Source organism: Sorex araneus, chromosome 3 (genome assembly GCF_027595985.1).
Source record: "Sorex araneus isolate mSorAra2 chromosome 3, mSorAra2.pri, whole genome shotgun sequence".
Lineage (NCBI taxonomy): Eukaryota > Metazoa > Chordata > Mammalia > Eulipotyphla > Soricidae > Sorex > Sorex araneus.
The window spans coordinates 74561153-74573637 of record NC_073304.1 but is presented as its reverse complement, the minus strand read 5'-3'; the positions used below and the strand labels follow the sequence as shown (position 1 = coordinate 74573637).

General features: G+C 42.5%; 1 pseudogene; it reads right to left on the bottom strand.

Annotated features, from left to right (window-relative positions):
- Positions 1-2021: 2021 nt before the first annotated feature.
- LOC101538896 (N-acetylglucosaminyl-phosphatidylinositol de-N-acetylase-like) lies at positions 2022-2974 on the bottom strand (annotated as a pseudogene).
- Positions 2975-12485: the final 9511 nt, after the last annotated feature.

Here is a 12485-nt window from a genome sequence, read left to right as displayed (position 1 = left end):
GCACATTCCCCACCACCAATATCCCCAGTATACCCCCCTTTCCCACCTTCCCACTGCCTCCATGGCAGACAATATTCCCCATACTCTCTCTCTACTTTTGGGCAATATGGTTTGCAACACAGACACTGAGAGGTCATCATGTTTGGTCCATTATCTACTTTCAGCACACATCTCCCATCCCAACTGATTCCTCCAGCCATCATTTTCTTAGTGATCCCTTCTCTATTCCATCTGCCTTCTCCCCTCCACTCATGAAGCAGTCTTCCAGCTATGGGGCAATCCTTCTGGCCCTTGTATCTACTGTCCTTGGGTATCAGCCTCATGTGATGTTATTCTATACTCCACAAATGAGTGCAGTCCTTCTATGTCTGTCTCTTTCTTTCTGACTCATTTCACTTAGCATGATATTCTCCATGTTTATCCATTTATAAGCAAATTTCATGACTTCACCTCTCCTAACATCTGCATAGTATTCCATTGTGTAGATGTATGTCTACCAAAGTTTCTTTAACCAGTCATCTGTTCTAGGGAACTTGGGTGTTTCCATATTTTTTTAATTTTTATTTTATTGAATCACCATGAAAAAAATACAAAGCTTTCAAGTTTAAGTCTCAGTCATATAATGATTAAACCCCCATCCCTTCACCAGTGCACATGTTCCACCACCAAGAACCCCAATATAACCCCCTCTCACCCCCCACCTAAGTAGTTAATGATCTTCACTTTATTCTCTCTATACTTTGAATACATTCACTATTTCAATAGAGAACTCACTATTATTGTTTGGAATTTTTCCCCAACAATCAGGCCTGCTGAAAAGGCATCATTTAATAATTGTTTTCATTGCTGAGAATGAAGACTTTATGAGCTCACGCAGCCACTGTCAGAAATTTGGATTTCTGATATTTTAGTTCAGTTCACAGTCTAGATGCATTTCTGTAAGAAGCCACTCTGGGTGCCAAAATGGGTTAGAAGACCTCTCGAATCATAGTCTTTAGGAGCAGAGGGTCCGTTTTGCACGTGGCAGCTCCAGATCTTATCTGGGCGGAGAGCGTGCTGGTAACACCCCCCACCCCATGATCGCCTACGAGCCACGTCACCGCAAACTCATACTTCTGGGTTGGGAGTCTTAGGAGGTGGCTCTCACCATGTGGGTGTTGCCACCGCCGCCATCTTCATGCAGAAAAACAGAGTAGAGAGGGAAAATCCCTCCCCAGGCGGCACGGGGTTGTAGCGCAGTTCACAGTCTAGATGCATTTCTGTAATAAGCCACTCTGGGTGCCAAAATGGGTTAGAAGACCTCTCGGATCATAATCTTTAGGAGCAGAGGGTCCTCGGGTGTTAATTTTAAGACGTCTGACTCGAGTGTTTTCAAGATAAAATGATTCCTACTTCCTTCCCTACTTTCAGCTTCGCCCAAAGGAGGGAGAGCTGAGATATTGGACTGTGAGTCCTTTGAGGTAAATCTACACGAAATAGTAACTACCTGCAAGTCCTCATGGGAAACTGTTCACACAATCACACAAGGACGTCAAACACCTAGCACAGAGCCTGCTCCTATCAAAAATGAGTGCAAGAGTGCTCAGAAACCACTTCAGACGCAACAATGAAGTCTCTAAGAAAGTTCTCCGAGCAGGCCAGGGCTGCACTTCAGTGGTAGAGCAGATCTCTCACATATGTGAGATCCTGATTCAGAACCCTGACACCCTCTGCCTCTCCCCAACATTCTCCCCAAAAACAGTGTCTAGCATATGGCCAGCACTTAAGCTCCTCAGCCAGGTGTCCTCCAAATCCAAGTGTGAGACACTACGAAGATAAATAAAGGTGGTTATGGTTGAACTAATGAAACAGCCCGCTCTGGCAATAGCGTAAAAATATTTCATTATTGCATTTGAAGTGGTTTCTGAGCACTCTTACACTGATCTTCAATAAGAGCAGGCTCTGTGCTAGGTGCCTGACATCGCTGCATGATTTTGCAAACAGTCCCCCACAAGAACTTGCGGGTAGTTATTATTCTCAGCTCAGTTTCTTTGGTGGTTACTGTGAAGAAGCTGGAGTCTGGCAGCACGAAGGCCACCCACCGTGAGCAGAGCTTCGAGGTCACCCTGTTGGGGGCTCTTTGGCTCAGGAGATGAGCTGGCTCCAGACCAGACTCTGGACTTCCTGGTCCTGTTCTCCTTGATTCCTGGGCTAGGATAGTCTCCAGGCTTCAGACGAAGTGCAGAGTTGATTCTCATGTACCGGGAGAAGAGAACATAGAGGCGGTGGAACCAGAGGAGCTGACTGCAGTGGCAGGACATGGCTGTCTTGGCACGTGCCACTTCTTCGCTGGTGGGCATGAAGAGGACATCCTGGGTCTGGCGCAGGGAAAAAGGCAGGTCCAGAAAGGAGATGTACTTGCGCAGCACTTTCACCGACTGCAGTGTGAGCTCAGAGCACCCTTTAGGTGACTTCCCTTCAGAATGCAAGGACTCACAGCTGTATACAGAGTGATGTGATAGTTGTGGCCACTCACTCCCCTTGCATCAAAAGTCACCACCAGGCTGATGCCTTTCACTTGGATATGCTGGAGGAGGACACTGGCCACACTCTCTGTATCCCACTGGACTCCTGGGTCATCTGGGAAATCCCTGATGTCAATAATCATCACACCGGAGGGCGGAATCCCCAAAACCTCACAGCTCTGCAAAAGTTCTTTCTTATGAATCTTCCCTTGATTGTAGTAACTTCCTGCGGAGAAGCAGAGCAGGGACAGCTAGTGGCCCCCTCGACCCAAGCCCAACACCTTTGGAGCGAAGAACATGGCTTCGTCGTCAGGGTGTGCAATTACCAGCAGGGCCCGGCGGCCACCTCCCCGCAGGCCCGCCTGCTCCCGACTCCCGGTTCACTCTGAGGAGCCCCACACCCAGAGCAAGCCCCACACCACGGCCACCGCCACCGCTGCCACCCCAGCCAGAAGCTCTAGCACGGCCATGCACGCCCGGATCATCCGTTTCCATATTTTGGCTATTGTGAACAGTGCTGCAATAAATATATAGGTACAGATGTCATTTCTACTGTGGTTTTTTGCATCCTCAGGATATATTCCCAGAAGTGGTATTGCGGGGTCATATGGAAGCTCAATTTCTAATTTTTGAAGGACTGTCCATATTGTGACTTGAAAAATCTCTTATGTACACTGCCTTCCCAACCAACCATACACATACATTCCATCTCTTCTAAACTCAAGTACATAAATTCCTCCTCAATATAATACCAAGCCACTAAAATTCACTATCTGCCAGATCGCATTTTAAACCCTTAACATGAATTAACAACATTAGGACTGAAACTTAAGAAGATAGGGTGCTTGCCTTGTATGCTGCTCACCCCAGTATGACCCCTGGCACCACACATGGCCCCCTCAACCCTGGAGCACAGCAAGGTTCACTCTTGAGTCAGGAACAAGTTTTGAGTACCACTGGGTGTGCCCCCCTCTCAAAAAAGAATACAGTATAGTATAATCTCCATTTTATAAATGAGGACAGTAAAGTTCAGAAAGGTTTAACTTGCCTAAACTTACATAACTAGTGTATGACAAAGGAGAGTTTAAATCCAAAGCCTTTACACTGGTCCAACACGTTGGTTTTTATTTATTTATTTATTTATTTATCTTTTTATTGCTTTGCTTAGGGTCATGCCCTGCAATGTTCAGGGGTTACTCCTGCTCTGCATTCAGTAATTACTCCTGGTGGTGCTTGGGAAACCCTATGGGTTGGCCTTGCACATGGCCAACCGGGTTCAATTCCCAGCATCCCATATGGTCCCCTGAGCACTGCCAGGAGTAATTCCTGAGTGTAGAGCCAGGAATAACCTTTGTGCATTGCCAGCTGTAACAAAGAAACACACACAGAGAACCCAAGGCCACTGTGAACACTCACATCCAGGAAGCCCACAGATCTATCAGCTTGCCAAGACTCCAGAAGACACTAAGAGAAGGCCTCCAGTTTCCCTTTTGCTTCCCCAGTACAGGCGTCACCCACTTTTCAAAAATTCACATTGTACCACTTCACCTCTAGGCAAGATCTACATAAATGCCCATTCTCTTAATGGAAAGATACTGAAGGATTTTTCCCTTTTAGGACTAAAGTCGGAAAGCAAAACTAGCATGAAGCATTTGTTTAGCAGCAGCATGTGCTCAGGGAGTGAGACTGACATCTTGAGCCCCTTCCCCGGGTACTGCTGTATACAGACTGTGTATGTTCCACTTGATTTCTGCTTTTTGTTTTTGTCTCTGGAGGAAGCAACACCCAGCAGTGCTTTGGGGACCATACGATGCCAGGGTCGGAATGAAACCCAGGACCCCTACATGTAGGGGGTATGTGTTCTAACCCTTTGAACCACCACCTTGGCTCATCATTACCACTTTTACTAGGGTTGTTTTAGGTCTTACGTGTTATTTGAATGGTTTGGTAGATAATTTAAAAATCTGGGAAATCTGGAATTTTTTCCAAATAAATGAATGATAATTTTTTGCTTTAAGACATTTCAGCTTTTTGGGGCTGGAGTGATAGCACAGCGGGTAGGGCGTTTGCCTTGCACGCAGCCTACCCGGGTTCGAATCCCAGCATCCCATATGGTCCCCTGAGCACCGCCAGGAGTAATTCCTGAGTGCAGAGCCAGGAGTGACCCCTGTGCATCGCTGGGTGTGACCCAAAGAGCAAAAAAAAAAAAAAAGACATTTCAGCTTTTGCAAGTTTTCATAGGAACTTTCCAATAGCAGAGGAAAATTACGTAGCCCAATGTCCCTATTGAAAGAATATGAACTATAGGAAGGACCCTGAAAGCAATGGAATCTCTGGGATTCCATACTTTGAGATACAAGGAACACACAATGTACGGAAAGGAGTGCTGATGCCCAGGGACCATTTCCTTAGTCTCTCATTACAATTGATTCACTTCAGTGGTGGATCCCACATTTATTTCACTTAATCGTTTATCACAATTGCTTTGCTTCTCCAGAAAGGTTGTTAGTTAATTCACTTGTTAATTCTCTGTTATTGTTTGAATCAATTCTCTTGATTCAAACAATATGCCTAGAAGGCATATTGCTTTCCACTTAAAAGGTACCCAATATACACCTACAATAGATGTGCTTTTGAAACCAGAATTCTGATCTTTTGATTATTGATTCAGAGAGCAGTATTGCTCAGTCTTTCTTTATAAATAGGAGGATTTTGCATAGTGAGCCCACTTAATCTAATCTATTTGAAACTAACAATTCTGTCACTTATATTGCTAAATAAAATAAACTCATAAAACAAACTCATAAAATCTGTAGGAAACCAAGACAAGAAAGTTGGTAGATTTGTTATACAATTTTACTAAGGATGGATTTTCAGCTTAAAATAATCAAAGCAGCCACTAAAAATTGATATCTATTGGATGTTAATTATGTACCAAGTATTGGGGAGTTGGAGGGATACTGGCTTCATTGGTGGCGGAGAATGGACACTGGTGGAGGGATGGGTTCTCGAACATTGTATGAGGGAAACACAAGCACTAAAATGTGTAAATCTGTAACTGTACCCTCACGGTGATTCACTAATTAAAAAATAAATAAATAAATTTTTTTTTAAATTATGTACCAAGTATCACTCAAAATGGGGGTGTTATGGGGGCTGGAGTGATAGCACAGCAGATAGGGCATTTGCCTTGCACGAGGCCGACCCGGGTTCAAATCCCAGCATCCCATATGGTCCCCTGAGCACCGCCAGGGTGATTCCTGAGTGCAGAGCCAGGAGTGACCCCTGTGCATTGCTGGGTATGACCCGAAAAGCAAAAAAAAAAAAAAAAAAAAAAATGGCGGTGTTATTTTTTTCACTTAAACCTTACAGTAGCCCCATGTGATACTTTTACAGATGAGAAAACTGAAGCACAAAAAAGATGTGACATGCTTAAAGACACATGTCTAGTAAACAGTGGTATCAAAATACAAACCTAAGCATTCAAGTACAGTCTTTGCTCTTAGCCATTGTTCTACACAGCCTTATATATGGGGCCTGGATAACTGTTACCCAAGATTAGAAATTCAAACGTCTGTGTCCTACAGAATATGGGCAATGACTATATCTCAAACAAATTATTATTATATTTAACATCACCCTAATTCACGTATTTACTAATTGTTAGTATTTGTTTATAGATATAAATCAAAATTTCATATACTATACATATTTATTGTCTACATAATATAAATAAAATATATTCATATCTTTATAGCATTAACTAAATGAATCATTCGATCAAGCTTTCCTGACTTTGATTTCCAGACTTTGATTTTGAATTTTTCTAGTTTATTAGACAAAATGTAGTAGAGAGTTGATCCTTCAAGGAATCTGCTAGAAATGTATTTATGTAAATATAGAAACAGAAGTAGTTAGATTAGATTAGAATTTAGGATTGCTCTCCAGGGGCCTTGATGACTACACCTTGAGACTGGGGCCAGATTAGTTTGAAGCTTCCTGGGAATACTCTAGCCTGAGCAAAGGGTACCAAGAAAGATATGGATCTTTCATTTCCCTGCCATCTTCTTGCCATGACTTGAATGTGCCAATGTGGGTGACCTACAAAGAGGCAACAAACCAAGGGAGATGCTAACTAATGAAGTGGTCTTATGGCTGAGACTAAGAAGTTGGCAGAACCAATCAGAAGGCCAGCCCAGGAGGCAACTCTTATGGTGGGGAATTGATAGTATATTGGAGGTTTGAGAAATAGATATATTGAGATAATAGTCAGGATTATCAGTACCTGAGGAGGGATTTACACATGAAAGAATATGAGGGAAGATTAGATAAACATGAGGAAAGATTAAACAAAAACTTGTATTGGAATTAGAGTTATTGATAGGAACTCATCCTGATAAATAAAGTGAGAAATTAACATGTACATAAATATCAATGAATATATGTAATATTTGGTTACATCAAAAATACTAAGCACAAAAGTCTGTAAGCCTGTAACTGTATCTCACAGTGATTCACTAATTAAAAATAAATTTTAAAAAAAAATAAATAAATAAATAATAAAAATAAATTTTAAAAAAGAGAAAAAATAAAGCACTTTAAAAAAGGGTAATCCCAGAGCACTGCCAGATGCATCCTCCCCAAATAATAATAATAATAATATAAGTGAGCAATTCAAATACAAACTCTTCTATCATAGGCTCTAGGAGGGAGGCAGGAATCCATGTGGCTTAGTTTCATGACTTTCACTCAAGGTCTTTCATTATGTTGGTGTCACGTTGGTAGCCAGGAGCTGAGCTCATCTCAGACTTTCACTGGGGCTGAAAATCTGCTTCCAAGATCATGCGCAATGTGGTTGCGGACGGGCCTCAGTTTCTCACTACATTGAGCTCTCCAGAGGATTGCCACATGACCTGGTACCAACTCTCCCTCAGGCAAACAATCCAAGAAAGCTCACCCATGATTGATGATGCCACTGTCTTTTTATAACCTAGTGTCAGAAGTAAAATTTCATCATTTTGTCATATTCTATTCATTAGAGGCAAGTCATTAAGTTTAGTTCATACTCAAGGAGAAAGGATTATACAAGGTGACCAATAAGAGGAAGCAAGGATTATTGTGGACTATCTTGGAGACTGCCAGTAACACAAAACATATAGTAGAGGGGCTGGAGCAATAGCATAGTGGGTAGGGCATTTGCCTTGCATGCAGCCGACCCCGGTTCGATTCCCAGCATCCCGTATGGTCCCTCCCCCCCAGCACCACCAGGAGTAATTCCTGAGTGCATGAGCCAGGAGTAACCCCTGTGCATCTCCAGGTGTGACCCAAAATGCAAATATATATATATATATATATATATATTAGAATGAGCAAATAAAATATTGCCTATTATGATCTATTAAAAAAAAAACACTTGCACCAATAAGAAACGAATTTCACAAATGTGTAATGCTAAACAATACTAAACAGTATTAACAAAAGACCAGACAGATAGTACAGGGGCAAGGCACTTGCTTTACACATGGCCACTCTCTAGCACCATATACAGTCCCCAAACACCACCAGGAGTAATCCTTGAGCACACAACCAGGAATAAGTCCTGAGCTCCTGAGCTTCACTGGTTCTCTCTCTCTCTCTGTCTCTCTCTCTGTCTCTTTCTCTATCTCTATCTCTACCTCCCTGCCCCTGTGTGTGCGTGCAGAATCTAATGATATGATTTTTTCTATAATATTCAAAGGTAGGCAAAAACTAAACTGAAATTGGAAATCAGATAACAGTTACCTTAGGAGGAAGAGGTAATGAATGACTAGAGGAGTACTTCCAGAATGTGGGTGATATTTTTTGTTTGTTTTTGGGGGGACCATCCCTTACCCATTATATCATCTCCCCAGTCTCATGGGTAATATTTTAATTGATGATCTCAGTCATGATTGCCCTAGGGGGGTCAGTTCACACAAATATATCAAACTGTATAATGTTTGTTTGTTTGAGGGCCACACCAGGCAGAGTTCAGGACTTACTTTTGGTTTTACACTCAGGAATCACTCTTGGTGGGCTCGTTGGACCATATGGGATGCTGGGGATCAAACCATGGCAGCCACTTGCAAGGCAAATGCCCTACCCACTGTACTATTGCTCCAGCCCCCAAACTGTACACTTTTGCTATACTGTATGCTCTTCTGTATGCATTCTACACTTCAACAAAAAACTTTTTTAATGGGCCTGGGGGATGGATCAAATGGCTAGAGCACATGCTGTGCATGTAAGATTCAATCCTCAGCACTACATGGTCCCCAAGTGTTGCTTGGAATGACCCCAAAGCAAAACAAAACAGCAAAGAGAGGAAAATTGGCTAAGAATTGCTTCAAGGTCAAATAAACATTTGGACATTTTTTTTCAGCCCAAGGAAAAAGATTATGCCTGCAAGCAGAAGAGGAGGAAAAAAATTAAGGTGCTTAAGCTAATTAAGTAAAAAAGCAGGTAATTAAAGGAGAAAGTATCTTATTCTAAATGTTATAGCACCCACAGGGAAGAAAATAATAAGAATTGAAAGCACAGTTAGAGTTTGCATTTTCAAAAGGGGAGAACGCAATTTATTGTCTGAGATGAGGAGAAGCAGGGAAAGATACAGAGTCATTGTGGAATGAATTAAAAGGTTCATCTCACATCTTCTTATTTTTGCAGAAAAGGAGTTAAGAGCCATTGTCAAATAAGTACAGGTATTGGGGACATCCAAACAGTACTTAAGATGAGTCAAGGCTTAGGGTAACAATGGGCAGTCAACTACACATAGAACCAATACCTGGAACAAAGCAGGCACTCAGGACTGGGGAGAAAGCTCAGTGGGCTAGAGCACGTGCTTTGCGGGAGACCCAGGTTCAATTACCAGCATTGTCTTGTCCTCCAGTATTGAGTTATCCTTGCTCCTCCCGCAGGGAGCTTAGATTTATTGAATTACTCCCACAACAGTGCCCCTGAGGCACTCCCAATTTCATCAAGCACTAATAATCCTATATTGCTTTTCTTTTTCCTTTATGTCATTTGTATGGTTTAGCAAAGACACAGGCAGACAGTTGATGCTATGCTTTTGTAACATGGGAGTTTATTGACTCCAAATAATATTTACTCCTGGTCATCCATCATATTTACTTGACCTAAGCCTCAGTTGCCCTTACTTCCTAACACCCCCAAAAGGAGGGTCCCAGCGAGGGACAAAGATGGACCTAGGACAAGCTACCCTGGCATCAAAAGGGGACAAGTTAAGCACCATAAGTATAATAAGTTAAGAGCATGGTCATGGAACAAACTCTGTCGTGACCCAAAAAAAAGTAACTGAGGGGCTGGAACAATAGTACAGCGGATAGGGCATTTGCCTTGCACACAGCCAACCCAAGTTTGATTCCCAGCACCCCACATGGTCCCCCGAGCACTGCCAGGAGTAATTCCTGAGTGCAAAGCCAGGAGTAACCCTGTGCATTTCCAGGTGTAACCCAAAAAGCAAAAAAAAAGTAACTGAATAAGGACCCTCCTGGGGTTAGGAACAGCTAACAGGGCCTGAGGACTGTGGTCTGGAATATATAGTGAGATGTCCCCAGGAAGAGCCAACATTTAAGCTTAATATCTCTCTTATTATATTTATACAAAATGACTAGAAATATTAGTAAGAGATAAATTTACTATGAATGTTTAAATGGATTACTAGCTGAGGAAAGGAGAAAACAATACAACCTAGATGGAACCCTTGAGCAGATCTCCTAGTAATCTAGAGTGCTGAACCCTCAGAGGAAATTTTGTCCTTGAGTTAATCTAGAACTTCCCCTGAGGGAGTGGCTTTACCTCTGTTGTTATTACAATGTTCAACCCCACCTAACTGTTTGTGACCCAAAAAGCGAAAATATGTGTGTGTGTGTGTGTGTGTGTGCGCGCGCGTGCGCGCGCACATGCGCGCGCCGTTCAGAGGACATTTTATTTGTTTTGTTTTGAGGTGTTTTTTTTGGGGGGGTCACACCCGGCAATGCTCAAGGGTTACTCCTGGCTCTGCACTCAGGAATTACCCATGAATTACTTAATCCCACACCATTGGAATAGATAGACTGAGCAAGAAGTTAAGTATATCCAGAAGATGTTTGATAGGAGATTCATTTACCAATATGTTCTCATAAATAATCATTGTCTCTTCAAGTTCATGACTTTTTAAATGTTGCTTTTTCCTTATGAGTGCACATGAGACCACGTCCAACCATTTGCTTTGGGCTCTCCACACCATGTGCCCAAAGAGTCCAAATAGTCATCCAGCTGCCATCATCGTTGCAAATCATTGACACTGATGAATACTTTCAATTTCCAGTTCTCAAAAAAATTCTAGTGCCACGATGTCAAATTCAATGTGACACTGTTGTAGCAAATTTAATTTATCCAAGTCCAAACACAACGCCATTCAAAAGTGCCAGATCCTCTTCTCTGTCAGTCGAGGAGCCACACCAGTTATCTAAACAGAGAAGTGAATATCCAAAAGTATTAAGTGGGGGGAAAATCATTAACTCACTGAAAGAGTAGGAAGAGAACTCTAAATGATCCTAGAAATTGCATCTGCAGAGAGAAGCTACCATCTTCAACTGAGGGAACAAAGGAAAGAGGCTAACATTATCAAATATCAAAACCAGAGGGTCCCATCAGAGGTGAAATTCAGGTATGTGAGGAGGAAGCTCCAGGCAATGATCATGGTGTCTCCAGGCGATATCAGTTCTGCAAGTGCAGAAAAAAAAAATTAGATTCAACTACTGCTAGAACTGGCTGTGTGAAAAGCACAGTGAAACTACAGCTCACAGGAAATGCAATTAGACCGGAAGTCCACCTGGAACTATAAGAGGGTGGAAATTAATCATTTTCCCCCCTTCCAGTTTTCCAATGTTCCTCTTGCGCCTTTTATTGGCAGAGTTGGACAAGAAGCCAGTTGGTAAATTGGAAATACAGTTTGTAGAGTATCCAGTAACATAAACCAGTTGGATTTGGAGTTAAGAGATATTTGCTTCATAATTCTCACCATTTCCAGGTTGTATTTATTTGATCCTGCCAGGAAACAGAAGCCAATCTTGTACTTTAAGAGGAATTTTACTACAAGGAAATGAATGGTACGTGGCTAATAGAAGGGCGAAGGAGCCAAGCAGGGAATGGGGAAGCGATCCAGAAGTTGGCAACAGAAAATAGTTACTATCATGTCCTTGGCCAGAGGAACAACAGGAGTTAGTGATTTAGTAGAGACAGAATCAAAGGGCACTCAAAGCACACTGGAGTTGTAGCAAATTTGGCATGGAGATAGCTAGGACCATGAAGTGAAGGTCTGTCTGACCCAAGAGAAGATGCAGCTGCTAAGAAAAATGCAAGTAGCAGATAAAGAAGAAGAAAAAGATCTTAGATTCCCTCTGTCTTTTTCCCACTCTTTTGCCAGTGACTTTCACTGCCAGACCTCTCCAGAGGGCAAAGAAATGTATGTCCTTGTGATACAAGCCAAAGAGGGAAGAGCAGAGAAGGATCTGACCAAAATCAGGCAAATGACCAGTGCACTGACTTATCCAGGTATATCAATGTCATCACTATTTTCCTGCTCCGAGTCTTGTTCAGTTTTCTCAATTTCAAACCCCTATCAAATGAGTCACCTAATCTGAAGTTTGTTAGTTAGAATTCTCTAACAGCTAATTATTCCATCATATTGATCCAGCTTGGCTCCCTCAGGCCCTGCTCACTCTGAGTTATTTTAATAGTTAATTCCTAACTGGTCTTGAGCTTCAGGAGAGGGAAGACCCATGGAAGGATTAGAGGCCCTGGGTCCCTCCCAGTGATTCCTTTTTTTTTCTTTTTGGGTCACAGCTGGCGATGCACAGGGGTTACTCCTGGGTTTGCACTCAGGAATTACTCCCTGGCGGTGCTCAGGGGGCCATGTGGGATGCTGGGGATCGAACCCGGGTCAGCCGCGTGCAAGGG